Source organism: Panulirus ornatus, chromosome 4 (assembly GCF_036320965.1).
Source record: "Panulirus ornatus isolate Po-2019 chromosome 4, ASM3632096v1, whole genome shotgun sequence".
Classification (NCBI taxonomy): Eukaryota; Metazoa; Arthropoda; class Malacostraca; order Decapoda; family Palinuridae; genus Panulirus; species Panulirus ornatus.
In genome coordinates this window covers 50,793,005-50,808,668 of record NC_092227.1, presented here as the reverse complement: position 1 = coordinate 50,808,668, position 15,664 = coordinate 50,793,005, and the positions used below count along the sequence as shown (strand labels likewise).

Genomic DNA, 15,664 nt, shown 5'->3' with positions numbered 1-15,664 from the left:
CTCTGTACATGCCTTCACCCTCTCAATCAATACCCTCCCATATAATTTGCCAGGAATACTCAACAAACTTATACCTTTGTAATTTGAGCACTCACTCTTATCCCCTTTGCCTTTGTACAATGGCACTATGCACGCATTCCGCCAATCCTCAGGCACCTCACCATGAGTCATACATACATTGAATAACCTTACCAACCAGTCAACAATACAGTCACCCCCTTTTTTTAATAAATTCCACTGCAATACCATCCAAACCTGCTGCCTTGCCGGCTTTCATCTTCCGCAAAGCTTTTACTACCTCTTCTCTGTTTACCAACTCATTTTCCCTAACCCTCGCACTTTGCACACCACCTCGACCAAAACACCCTATATCTGCCACTCTATCATCAGAAGCTGGTGACTGAGTTTGGTAAGGTGTGTGAAAGAAGAAAGTTAAGAGTGAATGTGAATAAGAGCAAGGTTATTAGGTACAGTAGGGTTGAGGGTCAATTCAATTGGGAGGTGAGTTTGAATGGAGAAAAACTGGAGGAAGTGAAGTGTTTTAGATATCTGGGAGTGGATCTGGCAGCGGATGGAACCATGGAAGCGGAAGTGGATCATAGGGTGGGGGAGGGGGCGAAAATTCTGGGAGCCTTGAAGAATGTGTGGAAGTCGAGAACATTATCTCGGAAAGCAAAAATGGGTATGTTTGAAGGAATAGTGGTTCCAACAATGTTGTATGGTTGCGAGGCGTGGACTATGGATAGAGTTGTGCGCAGGAGGATGGATGTGCTGGAAATGAGATGTTTGAGGACAATGTGTGGTGTGAGGTGGTTTGATCGAGTAAGTAACGTAAGGGTAAGAGAGCTGTGTAGAAATAAAAAGAGCGTGGTTGAGAGAGCAGAAGAGGGTGTTTTGAAATGGTTTGGTCACATGGAGAGAATGAGTGAGGAAAGATTGACCAAGAGGATATATGTGTCGGAGGTGGAGGGAACGAGGAGAAGAGGGAGACCAAATTGGAGGTGGAAAGATGGAGTGAAAAAGATTTTGTGTGATCGGGGCCTGAACATGCAGGAGGGTGAAAGGAGGGCAAAGAATAGAGTGAATTGGAGCGATGTGGTATACCGGGGTTGACGTGCTGTCAGTGGATTGAATCAAGGCATGTGTATGGGGGTGGGTTGGGCCATTTCTTTCGTCTGTTTCCTTGCGCTACCTCGCAAACGCGGGAGACAGCGACAAAGCAAAAAAGAAAAAAAAAAAAAAAATATATATATATATATATATATATATATATATATATATATATATATATATATATATATATATTGTCTCATACTTGATTGCCGTCTCCGACGTTAACGAGGTAGAGCCAGGAACAGACGAAGGAAGGCCACATTCTCTCGCATACATTCTCTAGCCGCCATGTTTATTGCACCGAATCCATAGCTTCCAATCCACAACCAGGCCCCACAGCGCTTTCCGTGGTTTACTCCATTCGCTGCATTCTATCCCGTGCACGCTTTTCACTCTCCTGCATGTTCAGGCCCCTATCGTTCAAAACCTTTTTCACTCAATCCATCCATCTATAGTTTAGTTCCCCGTTCTCCTTGTTCCCCCCACTTCTGACCCATATATCTTCTTTGTCAACCTTTCCTCGCTCACTCTCTCCCTATGTCCAAACTATTTCAGCACAACCCCCTCTGCTCTCTCAGCTATACTCTTTTTTTTCATTACCACACATCTCTTTTACCTTTTCATTTCTTACCTAGGCAAACCACCTCACATCACATATCGTCCTCAAATATTACATTTCCATCACATCCACCCTCCTCCGCACAGCCTTATCTACAACCCATGCCTCGCATCCATGTGGTATCTTTGAGATTACTGTTCCTTCAAACATACCCATTTCTTCCCCCCAGATATCGTTCTCTCTTTCCACACTTTCTTCGGCCCTTCCAGAACCTTCAGCTCCCTCACCCATCCTATGACTCTTTTCTACTTCCATGGTTACATTCGCTGCCATGTCCACTCCCAGATATGTAAAATACTTCATTTCCTTTGATTTCCCTGCAGTCAAACTCGCATCCAACTCACCCGTCCCTCTACCTTGGTGAAACTACTGATCTTTCTTTTATTCACATTTATTCTCAACTTTCTTTCACACACACTTTCAAACTCAGTCACAGAGTTGCCTCCTCTCTGAAAAAGTAGCAGAAACGAAACTCAAAAAGGACCAAGAATCAACATGATAGAGTAAATCATGTGAAGACGAACAGAGGAACTAAGAGCTCTATATGTCAAAGCAAAAGTCAGTATGAAGCAAATATTGCTGAAAATAGCTAAAGAAACCTGAGGGAGTTTATATTGTTCAGATATTCTAAAGATCGTAGATTGTTTGTTTTTTATCTGTACGATTGAAGACGGAACTAGCGACTCGAAGTCCCATTGCTGAAAGAGGAGAACCTTCTGGAATATATTGACATAAAAGTTAAAGATAAACAGTCAGCAAGAAATGGTACGAAAGTACATTAGACAGCGCACGCCTGGATGAGCTAATCTTAGGACACTGAAAGAGGCGAAAAATGTGATGTTCAAGCCTTTGACTGCTCTTTTTAGCAAGTCAATTGCGACGGGAAAAGTTCCAGAAGAATGGAAGTTTGCTAACGTAACAACGATATTCAATAAAACGTAATAAGTTACCGGCCGGAAAATATCATAAAATCGGTGTAACATCTGTTGTGGAAACTTTATGGAAACCATGATTCAGGAAAACTTTGTAAACCAAATTATTCAGGGGACTCGGCGTAGGTTTTCAATGTAATCGCTCATTTCTAACAAATCAGCTTGATCTCTTCTATAATATAGTCAAGATGAATGATGAAAGTAAAGCAGTTGATGTCATTTATTTGCATTTTGTTTTACGCTATCTCGGGACCAATGTTAGTAAGAGTTCTAATGTTATCCAAGACCTTTCTGAAGGCTCCTGTAGCCCAAGGTTGCGCTTCTTTCAGTAGCATGGAAATGTAGACTCCTTTGGAGTGTTAACTTCCGTTTCAAGACGACTAATGATGTAACTTTGCCAAAGATGACTATCACACGCGATGTAACTCTTGCAGGTGGATGTCGGTAACGCTTGTTTGAATTTTCAAAAGGAATTCGATAAAGTTCCGTATCAAAAGTTACTGGCAAAAGCAGATTCATGTGGTAGTGATGAGGTTGTTCGTCATTGGTTTGGGAATTGGTTGACTGACCGTAGACAGAGAGAAGTGAAGATTATTGGTCAAACCTCAGAATAGACTGGAACAAGTGGTGTGCTGGTGAAACCATTCTTAGGATCGAGTTCTTTTTCTCCAACTGATTGATAATATTGGTAATGGGCTGCATTGTAGAATACCTACAACTGAAATTGAACATCTACATATTAGTAGTAATTATAGGAAATCACATACACACGTAGGTAAAAACGACAAGGCATGATATGGTATGGATTCTGTTGAGCTTCAACAGAAAAATGAAGGGAAAAGACTTAGATGACCTAAGGACAAGTAAGCAGGGAACAGTAGTGATAAAAAAGACGAGCAAAATATTTTCATTGATAAGGTCGCCGAATTTAAGTCTAGGGAAATCATCCTTACACTTTAATTCAATGATACAGCTTTGAGCTGCTAAGACGATTCCCCGGAATGAGGAAGTCGACAAAAGATCTTAAAATATCTAAAACAGGTATTCAGAATTATCAAGCGCTTCTGTAGTCGCGACCTTAGGCAGCTGCTTAAGAGTTGAATCGTCTGATTTTAGTCGTAATAAATGATACAGACTCGCGAGGTTTTACCTCGTATGAGGCGAAGTACTCTACTGTTGAACAGGAACGTTAATGATTCACTCATGTCAGTGGTTTAAATCAGTACCTTCGTTACCTTTAAGAAGCGACTTTATGAATATTTCGCTTCATATCCATGAGTAGTATTATTTGCACCTCCTTAGTTATACGAAAAGTTTGCAGGTTTTTCTCTTTTAAACGTTTAGATGCCTTCTAATCGTACCACACTAATGTGTGAGTTTCTGTCGTCTTCCTCTACCCCAGTCAGCCTAGAACGAACCCAGTGGTCTGCTACAGTTGAATGGCATTGTATTCCTTTATATCATTTGTAGCCAAGAAAGTCATAGCGTTGCAGACGACTCGGCTTGCATTGTCTGCATGTGGCGTTCTCTCTCTTGCCTCTAACTCTCTGCTTTACGATTGTCTGGATATTTTACGATAGTCGGTATACTTTACGATAGTCGGAAGGCTTCGCCGAGAGATGTCTGGGGACGATTCTTGTATGAGGTAACGAAACGCGGAGGTGAGGACGGCATGATGGCCTTCAAGGGACAGAAGACATCCTGATATTCAAAATCTACTTTTTAAGAGACGTTACTTTATTTCCTTTGAAGTAGATTACGGTAGCTAGAGTGTACTACACAGGACTGGGAAGAGTGTGCCGTGATCGGAACGCTTTAGTAAAAGTGGTTGTATTTGTACAACGCAGGCAGGGGATAGCTGGCGAGAAAGAATGTCCAAAGTACGATTATCTAGCATTGGCCACAGGTTACTTCACAACTCTGTAGCTACTGCAAAAAGCGAACGAATGACTGGTCATCGTAACATCGCCATAAACCATATCCGAATCAGGGTTGTCATCTTCATTATGACGGTACGACCCTTGAGCACAACGGTACGACCCTTGAGCACAACGGTACGACTCTTGAGCACGACAGAACAATCCTTGAGCACGACGGAACGACCCTTGAGCACGATGGTACGACACTTGAACACGATGGTACGACCCTTGAGCTCGACAGAAAATCATTGAGCACGGTGGAATGACCCTTGAGTGCGATGGTACGACCCTTGAACACGATGGTACGACCCTTGAGCAAGACAGAACAATTCTTGTGCATGACGGAACGACCCATGAACAAGACGGAACGACCCTTAGGCATAACTGTGTGGCAGCCTTTAACGTGGCCCTAAAAGGGTCAGGCCAGAAATGGACGGGTGTTCTATTTTCAGTCTATTTCATTTTTTTCTCTCTACCAGCAACTACACCGCGAGGGTTGGGTTTTTGTCCTTGTTCTCTGTTATCAAAAACTGTATTGTTATTGTTTTGTTCCTGAATGTTCTCCTCTTATATATATATATATATATATATATATATATATATATATATATATATATATATATATATATACATATGGAAAGGATCACAATTTTTTTGCGCGTGGTCAAGATATTCCTATGAGTCCACGGGGAAAATGAAACACGAAAAGTTCCCCGTGGACTCATAGGAATATATATATATATATATATATATATATATATATATATATATATATATATATATATATATATATATATATTCATTTTGAGCTTTTCTTGTTTGGTTCAGCATCGAACACTTATGTTTTCGGAGTTCAGATTTTTTTCTTTTGTTTTGTACACGAACTATATATATTGTTATTTTGTTCTCGATACGTTCTCTTGTTTACCTCGGAATCTTCTGTCATTACTTCAGGACAGAAATTCTGTTTCATTATTTGTTCTTGACCTGTTGTTATATTGGTCTTGGCTCGTCAAGGCAGAGTGCCCTATTTTGGCTTCTGGCAAATGCAGAATGCAGTTTATTGTGTTATCAAATCATTTCGCATGCTTATTTTCACACACACACACACACACGCACACGTTGTTTAGTGACTGTACGAAAATAATTCCGCGAAATATTGTTCGTAATGTTGTAAACCATATATTTTTTTTTCATCCTACAGAAAGCTGTTCATTTGCCATTATGAAAAAAAAAGAATAAACCTGTTTTCGTTTTTTTTTTTTTTTTTGACTGTCAAAAGTTTGGCTCGGGATAAACAGATTCAGTGGTACAATGTGTGTTGTTTAACTTGGCCGGCCAGAATTTGGGGAATAATGAAATCCGTGTTGTGAAAAGGAACAAATTGAACGACGAACTTTACATAAATCGTTAATGCGATTATCTTTTTATTTTTTCCTCATTTTTATAGGTAAACAAATATGCTGGCTTATGTTTACTTCGGTATTTCGGGCAGCACATTGTGGGATTTTGAAAGTCTCTCTCTCTCTCTCTCTCTCTCTCTCTCTCTCTCTCTCTCTCTCTCTCTCTCTCTCTCTGTGGTAAGTGGGAGGCAGCCACCGACCAGGGAGGGAGGTACAGTACCGGCACTGCCCGCCTGGGTAATGGGAGGGTTAGGTTAGGTTAGGTTAGGTTAGGTTAGGTTAGGTTAGGTTAGGTTAGGTTAGGTTACTGTCTAAAATGTCGCTCATTCCTGTGTCTCGGTTTACCGTCCTTTCCCACTGCCTCATCCACACGCGGGCTGCTGGCCTTCAGCCACAAGCACGTCATCCCTAAACTTCATACTCAACACTCGAGGTCACGTAACTCTCACGACCATTCGAGGCCACGTAACTCTCACGAACACTCGAGGCCACGTAACTCTCACGTATTGTTCATAGTGACTATATTTTCCTGCAGTGAGCGCTACCCGCTGGCCTTGACTTCTGGCAAAATCGTATCGCAAATACCTTAAGTAAATTCTCTGTTTGCGCGTGTATTTGTTTGTCTCTGTGAAAGAGCCTTGTGTGAATATACATAAATGAGTGTGACGGTATGTTGGACGTCACTCACACGACCAAGAAGGGCAAACACCTTGGCTCTGTAAGGGTCGTGGTGGAACGCCGCCTGACAGCCATAGAGAATGGCAAGCAACTCGTCTTTGGCAATGTTCTGGTGGTAAACGGTCAACCTGGCATCCGTAGAGAAGGGCAACCAACTCGGGTTTGGTTTGGGATGTGGTCCAACTCACTCGACCCGACTAGCAAGCAGCTCGTCTCTGGCATGGTTGTGGTAGAACACAGTCGACCTGGCTACCAAAGAAGACATGTTAACAAAATCCTGAGCTTCCCAGACCGGCAACCAAGTCTTCTCAGGCCGTGTATGTTGTTGTGTTAAGAATTTATCACAAGTCTGGGCGACCCATGTTTTCTGGTCGACCGCTCCAGCATGGGGCTTACAACGGCGTATTGCTGTCCCTGGAAAACTTGGCTATAGTAACTCCGAGCTTGCTCAGCTCCTCCTGGTTCTACATTATAAAAAGGTTGATGAAATAATAGTAATGATGATAATGATGATAATAATAATGATAGTAATAATAATAATGATAATAATGATAATGATAAAAATAATAATGATAATAATAATAATGATAATGATAATACAGTATTGACTAATATTTACCATTTCTCTTATCATTATCCCTGATTTGTTCTCCATCCGTAGCAAGGAAGCATCAGCAACAAACGAAAATTGGCCTCATTTGAACACACACACACACACACACACACACACACACACACACACACACACACACACTGGTCGTGATACAAAGTGTAGTGTTACCCGCACCTACCATACACTGCCAAGCCCCAGATATCATTCCATAGTTTGCCCTGGCCGAGCCGTAGGCCTATTTTCTGGTTCAGCCCAATGACAGCACATCGTCCCCCATATACCATATCGATTCAATTCATTCTAACCGGTTTAAGCCACTTGCACACCTGAATGTTCAGGCCCAGATACCTCAAGGCCTCTTTCACACCATTATTCCATTTCCTACTCGATCTTACCCTCCACCTTCCTCCCTGTGCTTCTGAGTCATGGATCCAATTCTGCCAGACTTTCCTCGCTCATCCTCTTCTTGTGTCCGAACCTTCTCGGCACATCCTGGTCGCTCCTCCCGGTCACACTGCTCTCAGTACCTCACCTCTCTCTCAAGCTGTCATACCTCACGTCATCAACCCACATCATATGACATATCGTCCTCAGGCATTTCATATCCAACACATCCACCTTTAATTTTCTCTGTTCTCAAGGCTGAACACACGACCCTACAACGCAAACACGACTGTTGAACCTTCAAATGTGCCCAGATTTGCCCTCATAGACACTGACCTCTCCTTCCACACGCTTCGTAGACTCTTCTTCCTCCCACTTCAGACTGCTTTGGTCTATCCGCTGCCACGTCTGCTGCTAGGTACCTAAAGCATTCCACATTTTCCAAGTCCTCTTCATTTAAACTTACATTCAGATCCTCCTGTGTCACTCCCCAGCCAAACCTCAGCTTTTTCCTTTCTTATATCCTGCCAAACTGTTACCACTTTCTGGAGTGTAAGAAGTGTGCGAGCCTTATGTTGCCATTGTGAAAACATTAAACAAGTGTATATCTCTGGAGTCTGCCACCACAATGTGTCATCTGCAAACATCAACTAATTCACCTCTCATGTCACCCAGACCCTCAGCATACTGTCGGCCCGTCCCTCGTCCCAAGACCCATGTATTTACCTCCTTCACCACCCCGTCCGTGAATAGACTTGAGCAGTCATGATGACACCACGTTCTTAACGCAGACCCACCTTCACTGCGGGGAGCCCCCCCCCCCCTCTCTCTCTCTCTCTCTCTCTCTCTCTCTCTCTCTCTCTCTCTCTCTCTCTCTCTCTCTCTCTCTGTCTCTCTCTCTCTCTCTCTCTCTCTCTCTCTCTCTCTCTCTCTCTCTCTCTCTCTCTCTCTCTCTCTCTCTCTCATCCTACCCGTATACATGCCTTTCTCTCTTCATAAATACTCCTGACCACATTTAATAACTCGCCAAGTGCGCCCAGTATTCATAGCACCTTCCACAAGGCATCTCTGTTATCCGTATTACATGCTATCTCAAGATCCTTGAATTCCGTATCCTTCTCTCTCCCCAGGTGTACGTGGGTCCACACACTCTCCACCTCTCCTGAAGCCTCAATGCTCTTCAATTCAGATATTCTCTACATACCACCGCCTTCAGCAGACTTGTTCCCCTGTAATTCGAAGGTTCACTTTCACCTTCCTACCTTTTTTTATCAGGGTATTCTGCTAGCCCCTCTTCACCTCATCTTGGGCCATACAAACGTCCTTCTTACTAACCAGTCCTCAGAAGTCTCGCCTTCTACGAGAAACCCGAATTGAATCCCATCAACACGTCCGCATCCCACCCCCCTGCATGCCACACACTTCAACCGCACGTTTGAGCACCATCAACTCGAGATGCCGTGTACTTTCACCCTTCGTAGTGCTTCAGTAAATCTCTCTTGGTGTCCCTGCACACTGGCCCCTTTTACAACCTCGCTCTTTTTCGCCACATCCTTTACACATCTGCCACTTCCTCTTTTCCTACAACCACTGTAGAACTTTCACACTCGCCTACATCAAGAAGTGATCCTACACCCCACATGCCGCCTTCCTTTAATACGTCCATATATAACAACATACCCGTTGTACACCTCTCAGGTATCCATCATACGCTCTTTAACCCTTGACCTCACTAACCCATGTAATGCCTATGTGTGCATCTTTGTTTAAACCAAGTGTTCCCAATCATTGTCCCTCTTTCACTATGCAACTCGACGAGCTTTCCCCTATTCAAAATTGCACATGGGACTCCATGATCATCAACACTTCCATTTATATCCCGAGAAAGATCCGATCACGTGTATCAAAAGTACGGAAACGCCCAGTCAGCTCCACCACAAAATGTACTCCTCTCTTCTCCAGTTCCATGATTACCAGGTGTACAGACACTAACAGTCACCCACCTCTCGAGGACTAATTTCATTCTAACGCACACGCACCATGGACGCACTTCCTTACTCTCTTCTACACACTCCCACAGCTCCTTTTTCCTCAGTAGAAATGCCGCTTCTCTCGTTTTCGCCCCGAATTCTCTCTCTCTCTCTCTCTCTCTCTCTCTCTCTCTCTCTCTCTCTCTCTCTCTCTCTCTCTCTCTCTCTCTCTCTCTCTCTCTCTCTCTCTCTCCATCCTCCTCACCCCAAACTTTACCCCCTTAAGAACATTCCCAAACCATTCTTCCCCCTTCCCCTTAGGTACACTCAGAGCCAGAACATAGCACGTATCTCTCCTCTCCTTCATCCACGTTATGGTCACATACATCTAGACACCCCCAGCCTGAGCCTCCGAGGAGAGGTCCTTCCTTGGTTCTATCTTCGTTTCCAGTTTCTAGAAAGTAACAATACCGAGGGATGACGGCATCCAGACCCCGGCTTCCGCTCCTGTTAGTCGCCTCTTATGACACGCAGGAGATACGTAGGCTGAATTTAATCTCCCCTACCCTGAGGGAATGAGGACAGGAAATATGTGATTTAAAAGGGAGTTGTGTTGGTGACGTAATGACAGGAGCTAAGTGGGATAATGAGAGAGAGGATGTGTTTATTGAGTTATAGTAACCCATATATACGTGAGGCACAGGGAGGAAAGATACTGATAATGATGATAATAATAATGATAGTTATGATAGTAAAACCAATCTTTTGTACTTGTTGGCCGTTTCCTGCGTTAGCGAGGTAGCACCCGAAATAAGAACGGCCTCATTATCTCCGACTCTCTATCATGTATAATGCACTGAAAGCACAGCCCCGATCCATAGCCAAGACCCACAGACCCTTCTCTGGCTTCTCTTAACCAGTTCATAAGTCCTGGCTCAGCACATAAGAGAATACGTCTCCCCCTTTATACCACATCGCCCAAGTTCATTCTTTCACAAACAAGCTTTTCCCACTTCTGAGTTTTTTCAGGCTCCAACAATTCGAAACCTCGCTCACTCCATCCTTCCATCTTTGAGGCCTTTCCTTCCCCCTTCTACCTTCAACCTCTCTATGTTTGTCCTCTGTACCCAGTCACTCGTCCTCAGTTCAGCTCACAGCTGAACAAGGTGTTCATCATTTTCATTTACACTGGGTACCCTACTCCATGCAGTTGTACCCTCAACTACCACATCACTCACTCTTGCATTCAAGTCTCCCACCACTAATACTCGATCCTAGGTATGCTGATAGTGCAGATAATGATGATATTAAAGACTAATTTTCGTAACTTATTCATGTATTTCATACATTCTTCGTATAAATTCCTACGTCTTATATGATTTTCAGTCTAAGCATCGATTTTTCCGTTTATCGTTTCATCTGTTTAGCATAAATTTTTCACGTACTCATTTTTTGTGCTTTTCCTTCTGAATTGTTAAAGATATTTCTGCGATATTTTAAGTAGCTGGTGAGGGATTTAATTAAATTTTGATTGAGAAATGTCTCTTGCGAATGTATGGAGTTGAAGAATTAGTGTTTTCTGTTATGCTTTTTTCTTTTTTTTTACGTTGGATATTCCAGTTGAGGACAAAAGTTCTCCTCAAGGCCTGGCTAACTGAAATACAGAGAGGATTTTGAAAGGAAAAAAAAGGAGAGAAAATTGAAAGTATTTACGAATTTTTGGGAAAGTTAAAGACCTGTCTTTTGAAATGTGCCAGGTCATAGTTTTTTGGGGAAGACTTTAGAAGGTGGTAAAGTACCAAAGAAATAGCTATCAAAACGGCCCACCCTTGAGTTGCCATCGGGAACATAGTAATCATGTATGTGGCAGCTTACCAAGTATCGCTTGGTCTAGCTAGTGGTGGGGGCACACAGGCAGCCAGCTCTCGGGAGCAAAAAGCAAAGTAATCCCTGTCTAGAAGTGGGGAAAGTGAACCAACATTGCGGCGTAGGACAAGCGGCTCAAATTTTTAAGTTAACCTGGAAGAGTTGCTGAGTCGGGCCGCTTTCGATTCACCTCTGTCAAGTAAGAGTGAGTTACTCTCCTCTGTTACGAGTATAGAAAGGAGTTTGTTATATACCTTATGAGTATATAAATAGGTTAACAAGTTACCTCTGTTACAAGTATTTTAAAGAGTTATTACAAATGTTGTCACTTAATAAAAATGAGTTAGTTATTTTTGTGATAAGGATATGAACGATCTAACTCCACACAACACAAGCTGTTTGTCTTTTGTCTTTTTAATGAATTCCGAAAACTTCTTTGTACACAGAGGCATTGGCGAAAAATAACGGGATTAATCTTTTGTCTTTTTATTTTAGCTTGTGTTTTCACCTAAGTTTCAAAATGTTTAAGCGTTCGCTTTTATAGATTGTAAAGGTGTTATGAAAACGTAGTTACTGGGAAAAAGGACGGAGATTTCTAAATCGCCTTTTAATCTTCTGGAATATTAACCGAATCAGAAAAGCGCTCACTTAACTCCTGTCATGTACCATAGACATCAAACTCTTATCTGCTCACCAGACGATGAGTCTGACGAACAACGATTACGTGTTGATAAGAAAGACGACCTGGTTGCATTTTACGTTCACTTCCCTCCACAGAAAACGTTTGTTTACACGATGGGGAAAAAAAAGGAAAATTCGCCGGTGCGTTCAATGAATTTCGAATTGATCAATACGACTCCGAATTGATCAATACGGCTCCGAATTGATCAATACGGCTCCGAATTGATCAATACGGCTCCGAATTGATCAATACGACTCCGAATTGATCAATACGACTCCGAATTGATCAATACGACTCCGAATTGATCAATACGACTCCGAATTGATCAATCCGGCTCGTCTCGTCTCGGTAGGGTTGGTAGGCATGAGTGAAACATAATTCCCAGTGATTACAGTAGTCCAACTTTACGATTATTTCCATTGAAATTTAACATCAGTATATCATTTGATATAGTCACTGACAGGAAATGTCGCTCGCAGTCGATATATTACATTATAATGAAAACAGAGCTACCATTGTGAGGTCAGACCAAAACACGATTTCTCAAAATGCTTCGTCCGCGGTGTAAAATTGTTTCACGCGAAAAAGTGGTAATAATTTTTTGTTTTGTATGTACATAAAGATCTTGTTACCTCAAAAATATTCTATTAACCATTTCATGTATTGTTTGATGTTTGTTTATGAAAATGTTATGAGAGTTGTGTTCACTGTCAAGTTTTGATTATTTTGTTTTTATAGAATATATTTCGGTTTGTTGTGTTCTTTAGCATTCATCTATTATTTAATTTATTAAATCGTCCTACGTGTCCCCAATTTTCCATAAACTAAGAACATTCTCTCTCTCTCTCTCTCTCTCTCTCTCTCTCTCTCTCTCTCTCTCTCTCTCTCTCTCTCTCTCTCTCTCTCTCTTGTTGTGCAGTGAGACAGCACTTCAGAGAGTGTCAAGTTTCACTCCTTGGGCCCAGGTTGCTGTGTCTTTTTCTTTTCAGCCTCATCCACACGTGGCCTCCTGTCTTTCAGTCTACAAACATAGAATTTCTCTCTCTCTCTCTCTCTCTCTCTCTCTCTCTCTCTCTCTCTCTCTCTCTCTCTCTCTCTCTCTCTTCTAGGAGGGCATATGAGGGACTGTTATCTTGCGCTGCCTTGTTGATCAACAAGCTTCTGACCAATGAGCGGGCAGGGATTAGGTCCAGGCTTGTCATTGGTGGAGGATAGAGACGAGGGGGGGGGGGGGTTAGTTCCCATGCGCGCCCCCCTCACAGCTTTAGTCTAGGTTCCTTCGTGCACGTGATCAGTAAATTATCAGATCATCCTGTGAAATAAGAGGCTGAAGTAATGTGCTGCGTTAGAGAATCCACTGAAATGTTAAGATACACACAACCAAAGTTATTCTTTGTTCTACATTTTTTTTTCCGTAATTCTCTTAATTTCTATCAATTTTATTACCTGTATACGTAGTCCCTACTATGATTTCTACGTTTTCTTTGTTTTGGGGCGGTATCTTAACGTTTTCTATGTTTGAATATTTTTTTATACTAGTTATTTTCCCTTATAATCAAGAGTATCTCATTTTTCTTGGATTTCCAAACTCATTTGTCTTCACCTTATGGTTGATCCACGGATTACGGATGAACCCACGAACGCCTCCTGATCTATCGCGTTCATCAGGTCCCGTCCCTGACGTCATCACCACACCCTCTGCCTTCGAACGACGCCCAGTCTCTCTTCCCTCTCCTCCGCTCTCCAGATCTATGAAGTACTTAACCATTTAGACATTTTTCAATCCTAATTACTCAGCTGGTCTTAACGATCTCTCTCTCTCTCTCTCTTTCCTGGAACAGTGAAAGAAGTTAAGTCGTCATGGCTTCCAGAAGAAAACGCGTCGAATATCCGAAAAGCTCGCGATTGTAACTCCAGTTTACATAGAAAACGGAGAGAAAACTCGCCTCATTAATTCAGTTTTAGGTAAAATGTTAAGAGATTATATTAAGGCATAAAGTTATGGACTTATTAGAATAAGTTAAGTTTGTAAACGATTTCTTTTTTTTTTTGGGGGGGGAGGTTTCGATATAGTAGATGATGGTTAACGAATCTGTACATAGATTTTCTAACTGGGATTCTAAAATAACCCTCAAATGTTTAAGCCGCCGAAAAGCTTTCGATGAACTACTACGTAAACGATTAAATATAATCGGGTCACGACGCATAGGAAATAGTGTACTACATGCGTTGTTACACGGATTGACTTACAGATACGAGACGAGGAATGGCATTTAAACACAGAAGCCTCCGATTGGCTCATCGTACAAGACTAGTTACAGTACCACGGGACCTAACAGTCTGTCCCTTAACTTCTTTTTTTTTTTAAGTATCTTTACCAGTGTTAGGAAGGCGGTCATCACTAGTAGACTCTCCTGATTTGCAAACTATAGTAGATTAGTCTACCCTGTTTAGGCTTTATATCATGTTTGATGATTCAAAGAAGTTTAAGACCAGCTGATGCTGGGGTTCGACGTGACAAAGGGCGTCTCGGGAAAAGCAAACGATGTATAATGAATTTTGGTTATAAGAATATCATACATGGTTATGGAACGTTTGTTAAGCCTTTACTAGAAGCACTAGAAATGAAGAACCTAGTGTTTCAGTCAATGATGAGATAATATGCAAAACATCACAGAGTTGTATATGATAAACACACAAGCGTTAGTTTTCACAGCAAGAAATATAGATTCTAAAACGAATGACACATACGCTTCACCACTCCTGCCAGATCACACTCAGTTGACGATGTCCAGCTGTGGTCACCTGGCTTCATCAAACAATATGAAAGACTTGAACGAGTACAAAGAAGAGCAATGAAACTAGTTACGTTTTGAAGAAAGGCTCCGAGACCTGAAAATGTCTCCTCTAAAACACACACACACACACACACACACACACACACACACCAGAGATATCTAGAAAGTTCTCAAAGCACTCAAGAATTTCGACAGTATAACTCGCGACTATTGCTTGACCTCAGCTTGATATAGAGGAACCAGGATTTATGGCTATGAAGTTAAGGGAGGAAGCAACATATAAGTTGGAGGGGCAAAAACTATGTTGTTTAGCAGTTAAGTTACGGAACACTGGATTGAATTTCCACTGGATAAGGTCAAGGTGGAGACTATACCTCAAGAACAAATACAGTAATGGTTCTCAAGTGTGACACAATGCGCGTACTTCGTCTTCCTTATTATTCGTTGTAGGTGAGAGGCAAGAGCGACTCGTCCCCCAAGAGTACCCGGCGGCTGGCATGGGATCAGAATGTGTCTTCCAGTCATCCTTTCGTGTGACAGTCGCTCGTCACCGCATCCTCTCTGTAATACGTCGTGTTCCTCTTTGGTCAGTTTCATACCGGCTAATGTGTCAGAGGGTGAGTGGTGGGTGGAGAGGTGCCTATCCTCCTTCCTATCCTCTCTCCTTCCACACTTATCATGTTCCTC

The 15,664-nt window shown here is 42.2% G+C and overlaps 1 protein-coding gene across 8 annotated transcripts in view; it reads left to right on the top strand.

Annotated features, from left to right (window-relative positions):
• LOC139766161 (sodium channel protein 1 brain-like) overlaps nucleotides 1-15,664 on the top strand; it is a 940,735-nt gene that overhangs the window by 501,768 nt on the left and 423,303 nt on the right. The window lies entirely within an intron of this gene.